Genomic DNA, 11,782 nt, shown 5'->3' on the forward strand with positions numbered 1-11,782 from the left:
ATCAAACCCAGCTTATGCACTAGATCTTCAAATATTGCCCTTGTCTAGAAACATTTCCCTTGATTATCTTCTGCACATCCCTTGTGGACTCCCTTGGACTGTTCTGAGCCTGCTCCTATGCACATCTGTGCACAAGTATCTGTGCAGAAGTGTGTTTATACTTGAATCACAGAGTTTATTCTTGTTGCATTTACCGCATAATGAGTGATAAATGTGGTCTTCTCTTTCCCTCAGTGTCTCCAACTGGGGCTACAGGGTGGCCCAGAGTTTTGTGTTTGCCATTGAGGAGATTAATAGGAGTGCTCACTTGTTGCCCAATGTGACCCTGGGCTTCTCCATTCGAAACTCTGGGGACTCAGTGCATGGAGCCCTCCACGAAACGATGAGCTTTCTCACAGGGCAGGAGGATCCCATCCCCAACTACGTGTGTCAGCATGGCTCTCCTCAGGCCGCCTTGGTTGGGGACACACGGTCATCGCTGTCTGTGTCCATGGCCAGACTTCTGGGACTGTACAAGTTTCCTCAGGTGAGTTGCTCATAGCCTTATTCCTTCATGAGTGCAGTGCCATCCCTTAGTGAGGATGTGAAATTGATGGTGATGGTCACAGTAGTGAGGAGCTTCACTGTGGTGCCAGGTACCCTGAAATGTTCTCCATTTCCAACCTGGTTCTCTTCTCCATGTCTGCATAGTTTAGAGAGAACTATAGTCCCCCTGCATTGACAAGGAAACTTAAGATAATACAAAATTCAAACCTATATTTCTAAAAATTTACTTATTTTTATCTTATATATGAATCTTTTATGTACACACACACACACACACACACGTTTTTACCAAGTATCTATTGAAATCAGAAAAAGATATTGGAGCTGCAGTTACTGATGTGTTTTATCTGCTATTTGTGTGCTGCAAATTGAACTCAGGATCTCTAAAATAGTAGCAAATATCCACCTATCTTGGCCCATGAGTTTTGCTATGCAGTAGGGAATCACACAAATGTGTCTAGCTTCAGGTCCAGGAAGGCCTCTTCTGGCCTCCTCCCACACCTGTGGCACAAAGTCACAAAGAGATATACACACATATGAGTTTGCTGTATGCAGTCTTCATGGAGCTGAGGTGACAGGTTTAAAGGGGTCACCAAGTTGTTACATACATACGTGGATCTGAGTTCCTATACTTTTGGTTTTGTCGCAAGTGCTTTTAGCCTTGAGGCGTCTCTCTTTCTTCTCACATTTAGGTATATTTAAAGCAGTAGAAAATCCATATTTCTACTCTGTACATAATGACACAGCCAAAGCCAATCTTCATTTTTGTTTTTAAAGTATGTGTGTGTGTTTGTGTATGTATGTGTGTGTGTGTGTGTATTGAAGCAGGGTTTCTCCTTGTAACCCAGGCTGCTCTAGAACTCTTGATCCTTTATCCTCAGATTCCTGAGTGCTGTGCACTATCATGTCCAGAACAAAAACTTGATGTTTATAAACTATGTCACGAATTTTTCTTTTTCATCTTATAGGGCTGCAAGAGAAACCTTAGTTAAATTTGAATTCCAGGGTGTGGAGAAATGACTCAGAGGTTAAGCAAACTGGTGGCTTCTTGCAGAGGACATAAGTTGGATTCCCACTACAGATGTGGAGTCTCACAATGATCTTAAACAACATTTCTATCAATGGGACTTCCATTTCTGTCCTTCATGGGCAGGAGACATACATGTAGTGCACAGTCATACATGCAGGCAGAACATTTATTCTTGGAAAATAATAAAAATTTGAGTTAAAAAGAAACAATCTTTTTAGACTAAGTTTGTCCAAATATTTCTATTAAAATATGATTTGTTTTCAATTAGTTATGTGTGTTTCGTTGGACAAACTTCTATAAAACATCATTGTTTGTCTACAATCCAAATGTAATCTTAATTTTTAATCTTTAATATAATGTCTCTTCTGGCAGTACCACCTGTTTGAGATGGAGTCAGCCATATCCCTCCCCATGAACCAACTAGATGCTAGGGCCTTTGTGTAAAGACAGAATAATGTGTAATACCTTGTGGTGGCTGGAGAAGTTTTGTACTAATACCCTGAGGCAGAGAAGCCACAGCCTGTGTTGGTAAAACCAAAATAATGTCAGCAGCAACAACAACCTCCCACAGACATAGAACACCAACATTTACATCTTTATAAACTCATTTTTCCTGAGTGGATTGTGCTATCTATTCCTGGAAAAATTGAGAAATTTGACTCTCATTTCTCTCAGACTTGGGAAAGCATACAATGCTGGTTTGATAAGAGCCCATAGCTTATTGGTTCTTACTGGGGGACATCAAGATGGTTTATTGTGTAAAAATTCTTCATACCAAGCTTGATGACTTGATGACTTCAGTTTGTGCTTCTGGAACCCACATGATGGAAGAAAACCAGCCCCTCTCAATTTATCTTCTTGCCTCTACATGTGCATCATCACAGACGGACAGATGGATGGACAGAAAGACAGACGCACTCGTGCACACACTTACACGTGAATATCTAAAGCACAACCTTACAAATCGGTGGGCAAAACAGTCAGACTAAGCCTAGCTGCAGTGCAGGAAGAATATGAGGGGCAGGGCGCTGGGCAGAACCCGAGAAGGGAACAGGGGAAGCTATGCCACAGGACTGTCTGGGATGATCACTAGTGAGGGGGTGTACAGATGCTTGGCAGAACCAGCAGACTTCCCAAAATGTCATCTCAAGCCTTAATCAAAATTACCTTTAGGTTTTAATAGACATTAATATATGTGTGTATATGTCTTTGTGACTATGTGCCACAGGTGTGGGAGGAAGCCAGAAGAGGCCTTCCTGGGCCTGAAGCTAGAGGCATTTATCTGGTTCCCATCACATGATGTTGGTGTTGGGAATCAATTATGGGTCTCCTGCTAGAACTAGAAGGATTCTGATTGGCTGGCCTTCTAGTTCCCTCACTCCTTCCTATATTTCAATCAGACCATTAGATTTCACTTAGTGTTGGCTGTCACCTACTGTCACGTTCCCTGGCTCTTCCTTGACAGATCAGTTACTCATCTTCACTGCCCAGCCTGAGTGACAAGATCCAGTTCCCATCCTTCCTTAGGACGCTGACTAGTGACCTTATATACCTCCCGTGCAGTTACCCAGCTGATAATTCATTTCCAGTGGTCTTGGGTGATCGTTCTGGCCAATGATGATGAGTTTGGGCAGCAGGCCAGCTCTCTGGCCACTTGAGGTTGCTGAGCCAGCTGGTGTGTGCATTGAGTTCCACCTCTATGTCCCTTCTGATCAGTCCTTTGGAAGATATTGAAGAGACTGTCCAGAAGAGCAGAAATGCACCGCCAAGGTTGTTCTGATTTTCTTAAGCAACTCGAATTTTGAGTCCATCTTGTACGGTTTTACTGGGTACAAATGTCTCAGGCCATGTGTGGGTCAGCACGGACACTCTGCACATGGCTCTCGCTCTGACTGTTCCAGGCATTTCCCAGGTCTTGCAAGGCACATTTGGCCTTCTGTATCACAGCAGCAGGGCAATTGGCTTCCCTGAATTCCTTGCTCAGCTGCGCCCTAGCCAGACCCCTGAAGACATGTTTATAAAGAAGTTCTGGGAGTTCACCTTTGATTGTTCATGGCCTCAGCAGAACAGCACAGTGACAGAGGGAGTTCATTTCTGCTCCGGGAATGAGAGTCTGAAACACAAGCGGCATCCTTTCCAAGAACTGAGTAAAATCGATGCTGCCTACACAGCTGTCTACAGCATTGCCCATGTCCTGCATGATGTTTTATCCTGTGGGCACCAGAAAGGAAATGTATGGACTCCCAGGACTTCCATCCCTGGCAGGTGAGAGAAGACATGAGCAGATGTGTGGAGGATTTAGTGATAGCCAAGACACAAGATGTATGTTTTTACTAAGCTACAGTGCTGTAGCAGACTGTATACTAAAGCTGTGCCATCTCATCCTTGTTACTGAGATGGATCTGAGAAGCAGCCTTGGACATGTGGTCCATGTTTATGTATGATCTCAGAGGAGTCCATTCCCTGTCGTGTTGATTGACATAGCACATTCAGTTTGTTTGTAAAACTGATATTTCAGAGAAGTGTTCCAGGTTTGAGCTTTCATAAACAGAGGACATTTTTTAGCATATGCATTCTTCAAATCCAAAATTCAAAGGGACATTTGGTGCACGGGTGTGGACACATGTGTGTAGGCGTACTGACACAGATGGGTCCAGTGTTCCCATATGTGTACATCCATGTGGTAAGGTCTGAGGATGATGTGAGATATTACCTTTCAGTTACTTTTTCTACCTTATTATTTGGAGCATGACCTCTCACTTAACCATAGAACATGTTTGTGTGGCTAGTGTTCCTAGCCAGCCTGCTCTGGACATCTCTTGTCTCCATCTCTGAGGATGTAATTACCAAAAGGCTTCTTTATATACCTGGCATTTAGGTGTTTTGTAGATATTTGAAATCCCAACATCATGTTTGTATGGCAAAAGCTTTAATCTCTGAGCCAGTATTCATGTCCTCACCTAGTTTTCTATTTTAAAATAGAGCATTTCATACATTTACATAATAAATATAGGTTATTTTGTTCTGTTTGTCTGTCTAACTATCTGTCTGTCTGTCTGTCTAACTGTCTATCATCTATCTTCAAGCTTCTCTAATAGACTCCAGGCAGCATAAGCCCACATCTGCAAGAACCTTCTGAGAATCACTTTGCTCATTATTGAGATAAAGTGGAGGTGGTGGCTAAGAGGGGGTACATTTTCATACCCATCGTTCAGCTTCCCTGTGTGCTTGGTGAGGATTCATGTGGTTTTGGACCAGTAGAACAGTTATAGTTCTTGGCATTTCGGCTGAGTTTGCCTAATTATGATTTACAGGAGGCTGGGCTTGGTGACTCTTGTCTATCATCTTAGCACACAGGAACTTGAGGCCATAGAATCTTGAGTTCAAGGCCAACCTATAGTACAAAGCAAGAACCTGTCCAAAAAATATCATATGTGAGGGTGGCAATGTCTGCTTCTGGCCTATGATGAAGATATAAGGTAGATGAAAGAGTGAGGAGTGTGTGAAGGAAAATGAGAGGCGGAGAGGTTGAAATACCAGAGTTGCAGAGAAGAGGACAAGAAACCTCTCCACGGGAAGACAGCGTTGTTGATGTCAAAGACAGCCTTTATGAGCACCATAGAATTGAGACAAATAAGAAGAGTCATATGGATGTGAGTGAAGATGTGTGACAGAGTGGTCTGAGTGATTGGGAGGCCTCAGTGGGCTGGGTCCAGTCTGTGGAAGATATAAGTGTTTTGGCATCTAAAGAGTGTGGTGGGATGGAAGGCTGTGCAGAATAGTGCACAGCCAAATGAGACCCTAGAGCCAGCACCACATTGAGATGTTTCTGGGTTTAATTTTAAGGGTGGCGAGATTATTCAGTGGGTAAAGGCACTTGTCCCCAAGCTTAAGAGCAATTCCTGAGTCCCTCATGGCAGGAGCAGGAGAAAATATTCCTGAGAGTTACTCTCTGAATTTTGCAATGTGAATGAGATGTACACACACACACACACACACACACACACACACACACACACACACACACACACACACAGAGTATATTATATTTAAAAATCTCAGTATAAAATATTATGAAGTGTTATTGAATTAAACCTAGAATTTTTTTATTTCTGAAAATATCACAGTTCCTTGAACCCCATTACAACTACTGAAGCCATATTTTGATGGAAGTTGCTCAGTATCACTGCAGAGGCCATATAGAGAAGACCTAGGACAGTCCCAGCCCAGTCCACAATATCTTCTTTTCTTCCTCAGCTGCTTCATGCCCTCAGAAAGGTGCACTTCAAGACTCCTGATGGAAGTGAGATTATGTTTGATGACAATGGAGATTTGGTGACAACGTTTGACATTTTCCATGGGCAGAGACCCCTGAGGGTGTATTCCATTTGGTCAACGTAGGCACGATAGACCCTCAGGCTTCTTCTGAGAACAAAATGATGGTCCATTTGAAGGAAGATCTCCACGTGAGTTGCCTGAATGCAGAGCTGACTCTTGTCCTAGAGTGTTAAATTCTCTGGGGAATTCCAAGTTCAGGGTTCCTCATCCCTCCTTGGTCATGAAGGGGACGTGGCTCTGGATTGGGCCAGTCAGTCATAAGCGATGATGTTCTTTATCTAATAAGAGACCTTTCTCTGAATGATACTGACTGAGCAGAAAAATAAATACATCAGAGCTGCTGTTGGAGAGATGGCTCATTGGTTAGTGTTTGCTACACAAGCACAAAATCTAGGCTGTGGTCCTCCAGAACATGTGTACATGCTGAGTGGGCAGGGTGGTACCTGTAATTTCATTCTTGCATGGTGGATACAAGGAGATAGCAAAGGAAGCCAGTTAGTAATAGTAACCATATCAGCGAATTCTGGGTGTTTACTTTGAGCGTCTACTTCAATGTGCATAGTGGAAAAGTAAAGAACGACGATTTGCAACATTAACACTGGTCTCACATGCACTTGTCCACACATTCTCATCATCCCACGTAGATGTTTTGAGGCACATACACATACTTACACCACACAAACTTGTGAAAAATGGGGAAAAAGAACATACCGGCCTCTGCAAACAGAATCAGAAATGGCACCTGGAGATATTTTGAGAGTGTTTTCATTTCTGCTCTTTGAAGAGGAAGATAGTGACACACTGAGCTAAACGTCTTCCCATGTACCATCTGTGAGGTTTAATCAGAAGAATCTGCTTACGTAATGTTTTAGATTTCCCCCGGCCATGGCAAATTTCCAAGGAACAGTGTGAAGTGAGGAAATGTTTTTATTGACTTGTGGTTTTAGAGTTTTGAGGTCAGGATGATCCATTGCTTTGGTTGTGTGAGCTTGAGGTCATATGTCATGGCAGAAGCCATGTGTGGTGGAAGAGGTTTCCCAACTCCTGGTGACCATGAACTGGAGATATGCGGTTCCAGATAGATATGGTAGGAGAGCAAGTTATACCTTACCAGTGCACTGGCACCAAACCCACTTCTTCCAATTAGGGTTCACTTTATTTCCAACATCGACAGTAGTTCTTCAGGTCATGAATCCAGTGAGAAATTAATGTATTGACTAGGTCAGATGCCTCAAGATCCCATCATTCTTCAAAAAACCCAGCATCTGGTGACTAGTAGTCCAACACACAAGACTTTGGAAACCTGTGATGCTCACATCCTGATGATTATTAACAAAATGATTGGCTGTTTTGAGATAGGCATGCCTATGTGTGCTGTCTTGTGCATAGAAACGTCTCAGCTTCCTGTCATATGCCAGTCGAGAAGAGTCCCATCTGATACCACTTTGTCTTACTTTGTTCTGGTGGCATCTCTAGTCAATGGTCAGCTTAAGCCTTTCAACAAGAGGAGTTTCCCTTTCATGTGTTACTCAAGAACAAAGGACACATGCTAAGTGGTCAGAGGGTTCTCATGAAAGGCCTTTTATTGGCTTGATCTGGGAGAGATTTCTCACCTCTTCTGTTGTGGCAGAGATCTCAGCACCACACACTTCCCTCTTCATAACCCTTGCCTGTTGGTGGAGCCGTTTAAAGAGGGACTGAGTCAGCTTGGTGATGGTGGTGCACACCTTTAATCTCAGCATTCTGAAGGTAGAGGCAGGAAGATTTCTTTGTGTACTTGGCCAACGTGTTTTACAGAGCAAGTTCTGGGGAGGCTATGGGGAGAGAGAGAGAGAGAGAGAGAGAGAGAGAGAGAGAGAGAGAGAGAGAGAGAGAGAGACAGACAGACAGACAGACAGAGACAGAGAGACAGAGACAGAGAGACAGTGACAGAGACGGAGAGAGACACAGACACACACAGAGAAAATAGAGAGAGATAGATAGAGAGACAGACAGACAGAGACAGAGAGACAGAGACACAGAGAGAGAGACAGATACACACACAGAGATAGATAGATAGATAGATAGATAGATAGATAGATAGAAAGTTAGTTGATGGAGTCAATATGTACAGTTTAGCCATACTATCCATTACTTTTATAGTTTAAGCAAAAAAAACAGGATAGCCAAACTGAAAATCTCAACAGCTGCACTAAAGAGGGAAACTGGGAAAAAGAAGAGTGAGAGCATTTTATTCTGAGTTAGACATGCAGTCCTGCAAGCAACCACAGGTCTGTAGTAGACTTCAGAGAAAGAGAGAAAGGTAACAAGGGAAGCATGCCCAAGCTGTGGAGTCCATGCAAAAGAAAGAAAAAGAGATAATAAGAAGATAAAGGAAAAATACTGTTTTTCTGAGTCACTGAGGCAAGCAGGCTGCACGACAGAAGGGCATGTGCTTCTCTAATGTCTCACAATACATGTCAGTCTTTCTCAATTTTTATTATGCACATTTGGAAGTTTTACTGGCATATATCTTTATGTATTGTGTCGTGTGTGCCTGTGGTGGTGAGAAGAGGGAATTGGACCCTCTGGAATGGAGTTACAGTGTGAGGTGCTATGTGGGTTCTGGGGATTGAACCCTGCTTCTCTGGAAGAGCAAGCAGCCTGTATTCCTGCTAGCTGGACTATTTTTCCAGTTGCAATACTTTCAACTGTTGATGTAGGAACCCAGAGAGCCTGGAGAGATAACACATCACACTGCTTAGCTAAATTTTTGAAGCCCTTAGCTAAGTAAGCTCGGTGTAGCCCTTCTTATATTACATATAATGGTACCTGTTCCATGTGACTCCTCTTGGAGAGACTTATATTCTGAAAGATGACCAATGTAGTGAGCTGAGAGGAACCTGTTGTGTTGTCAGAGTTACGTCAAGCATCTGTATCCCTAGAGATTCACCGGTGACACTGTGTTCACTGTTACCAGGTGCCCACCTCAAACTGCAGTGAAAGCTGCCTTCCAGGGTTTAGCCAAGTTTTCCCGTCCGGGAGCCCCCCACTGCTGTTTTGATTGCAGTCCCTGCCCCGAGGGACACTTTGCAGACCAAAGAGGTAAGGGCACGAGGAGCTGGAATCTGAGGGGTCCACAGGGCACTGTGAGCCTCCTTGTGTATTTCTCCATTGTGTTAGTCACTGTTCTCCTGCTGGGAAGGGACACCATGAGCAAGTGTGCTTTTGAGAAAAGCATTGAACTGTGGCCTTACTTAGAGTTTCAGGGGATGAGTCCATGAACCTCATGGCAGGATGGATGGTGGCAGGCACGCTGGAAGGCATGGTGCCCCAGCAGTAACTGAGAACTTATATTGTGCTCCACAGGCAGCAGGCAGGACAGTGGAGATTGGGCCTGGTGTGGGATTTTTGAATTCTCAATGGCTACTCACAGTGACCCACTTCCTCCTATAAGACTACACTTCCCAATCCATCCCGACAGTCCACCAACTAGGGATCAAACATTCAAATATGTGAATCTATGGGGACCATTCTCATTCTAACCCCCCCACCCTCGTGCTGAGATGTTGCAGTCTGTGCTTCCCTGTGGACTTCAGGTGGGAACACCATTGAGAAAGCTAGTCTTACAATTGTTTTTAGGTAAGTGCTTTATTGAGACAGAGAAGTGAATAAACCACATTTTCACATCCTAATGAATTGTCTCTTCACACACACTGCACATCCCTTGTCCCCTGATGAAGAAAGACATTGTCATCAGATAATGGTGGTTCAGGAATTTAGTCCTAGCATTAAGAGGCAGAGGCAGGCTATGTCTTTGAATTTGAAACCAACCTGGTCTACAGAATGAGGTTACACTTTGGGACTTCTCTTGAAAATGAAAAAAAAAAAAAAAAGGAAAGATGGAAAGAAAGGAGAGAAACAATAGATACCCACAAGCTTCTCCAGGTGTCATATAAACACCCTGACTTTCATTGACACTGACAAATTTCAGTTGCTGTTTAAACCTCCTGTAACTGGAGCTGCATGGTGGGTGTCTTTTTTGTGACTTCTTTCTTTCTCTGTATGAAAAGTGTTCACCGCAGAGGTTGAGTGTGAACAGACCATCCCATTCCAGGCTGGTTGAACTACAGAGCTTACTGCTTTACTCTGCTGAAAGCTGGAAATGTAAAGTCAAGTTGGCCTGAGGGTTGGTGTTGTGTGAGGACTCATGATTGCACTGTCAGAGCCCTCCTCTGTGTGCTCTCATTACAAACCCTGTGTGTGTGTGTGTGTGTGTGTGTGTGTGTGTGTATTTCTTTAGGTTTGTTGTTTGATTTTGAGACATGGTATACAATGCAGCTCAGGCTGGCTTAGGGCTTAGTATTTTGGCCATGCAGACCTGGAACTGGTAGAATTCCACCTGCCTCTTTCTCTCAATTGCTGAGATTAAGTGATGTTCAGCCACACCCAGCTCCAACTCCCTGTTCTGTGTCTGTCTCCCATAGACATGAAGAGATGTCTTCAGTGCCCCAAGGAGCAGTACTCAAGCCACACCAGAGACCGTTGCCTGCCCAGGACAGAGATCTTCCTGGCCTTTGAGGAGCCACTGGGATTCATACTGGCTCTGGTGTCAATCTTCCTGTGTGGTATGGCTGTCCTGGTCCTTGGAGTGTTCCTGAAGCATCGGGACACACCTGTGGTGAGGGCCAACAACAGAGCTCTCAGCTACTTACTCCTGATATCTCTTTCCCTCTGTGCCCTGTGTGCCTTGCTGTTCCTAGGCCGACCCACTGTCACCACGTGCCTCCTCCGTCAGACCACCTTTGCCGTGGTGTTCACGGTGGCTGTCTCCTCTGTTCTGGCCAAGACTGTCACAGTGGTCCTGGCCTTCAGGGTCACCAGGCCAGGGGGCAGGATCCGGGTATGCCTGAGCCCTGGTGCTTCCTCCTCAGTGGTCCTCATTGCTTCCTTAATTCAGGTTGTTCTTTGTGGGGTCTGGTTGGCCACCTCCCCACCATTCCCACACAAGGATATGGTCTCGGAACCCCAACACATTGTCATCCAATGCCAGGAGGGATCTGGCACCACCTTCTTCTGTGTGCTTGGCTACTTGGGTTTCCTGGCAGGGGGTACCTTCTCTGTGGCTTTTCTGGCCAGGGCCCTGCCAGATGTCTTCAATGAGACGAAGTTTCTCACCTTCAGCATGCTGCTGTTCTGCAGTGTCTGGACAGCCTTCCTGCCCCTGTACCACAGTGCCCGGGGCAAGTCCACTGTGGCTGTAGAGATCTTCTCCATCCTGGCCTCCACTGCTGGGCTTCTGGGCGGCATCTTCATCCCCAAGTGCTACATCATCTTGCTGAGGCCCGAGAAGAACACCCCTGCCTGGCAAGTTCAAGGCCACCAGGCACAGCAGTGTAAGCAGTGTTAGACACTCCAGAGAAGGTGTCTCTCCAGGTCCTCACCACAAACCTTCATGGTCTCATCCGCAGGGGGAATCACCATAACTAACTGCATGGTTTTGTCTCACTGGTTCTGTGCAGATACAAAGGTAAAAGACAGATGATGATCGTTGTGAGACACTGAGAGGAAAACATTAATGACTGTTTGTCTTAGAGTGAATATACAGAGAGTTACTGAATTATCATTAACAGAATTATGACAGGTTGACTGGAGGAGTTAGGAAGATGGCTCGATGTGGAAATGTGCTTGACTAGTAGAATTTGATACCTGAGACTCACATGTTGGTGGGGTGAAATGACATCACCAATTGTCTCTGACCTCTTGCTAACCACAGGGCAACCTCCACATGGAGACTCACAAAACATAAATGCCAAGGTTTGAGAAGGGTGATGAGGTAAAAACGATGATGTCAGGGTTTGAGAGGTATATTATTGATTTTATTTTTTT

At 44.5% G+C, this 11,782-nt stretch overlaps 1 pseudogene; it reads left to right on the top strand.

Moving 5' to 3' along the window:
• The first annotated feature begins 382 nt into the window (after positions 1 to 382).
• Positions 383 to 11,303, top strand: LOC127186157 (vomeronasal type-2 receptor 26-like; annotated as a pseudogene).
• Positions 11,304 to 11,782: the final 479 nt, after the last annotated feature.

Source organism: Acomys russatus, unplaced genomic scaffold, assembly GCF_903995435.1.
Source record: "Acomys russatus unplaced genomic scaffold, mAcoRus1.1, whole genome shotgun sequence".
NCBI classification, from domain to species: domain Eukaryota; kingdom Metazoa; phylum Chordata; class Mammalia; order Rodentia; family Muridae; genus Acomys; species Acomys russatus.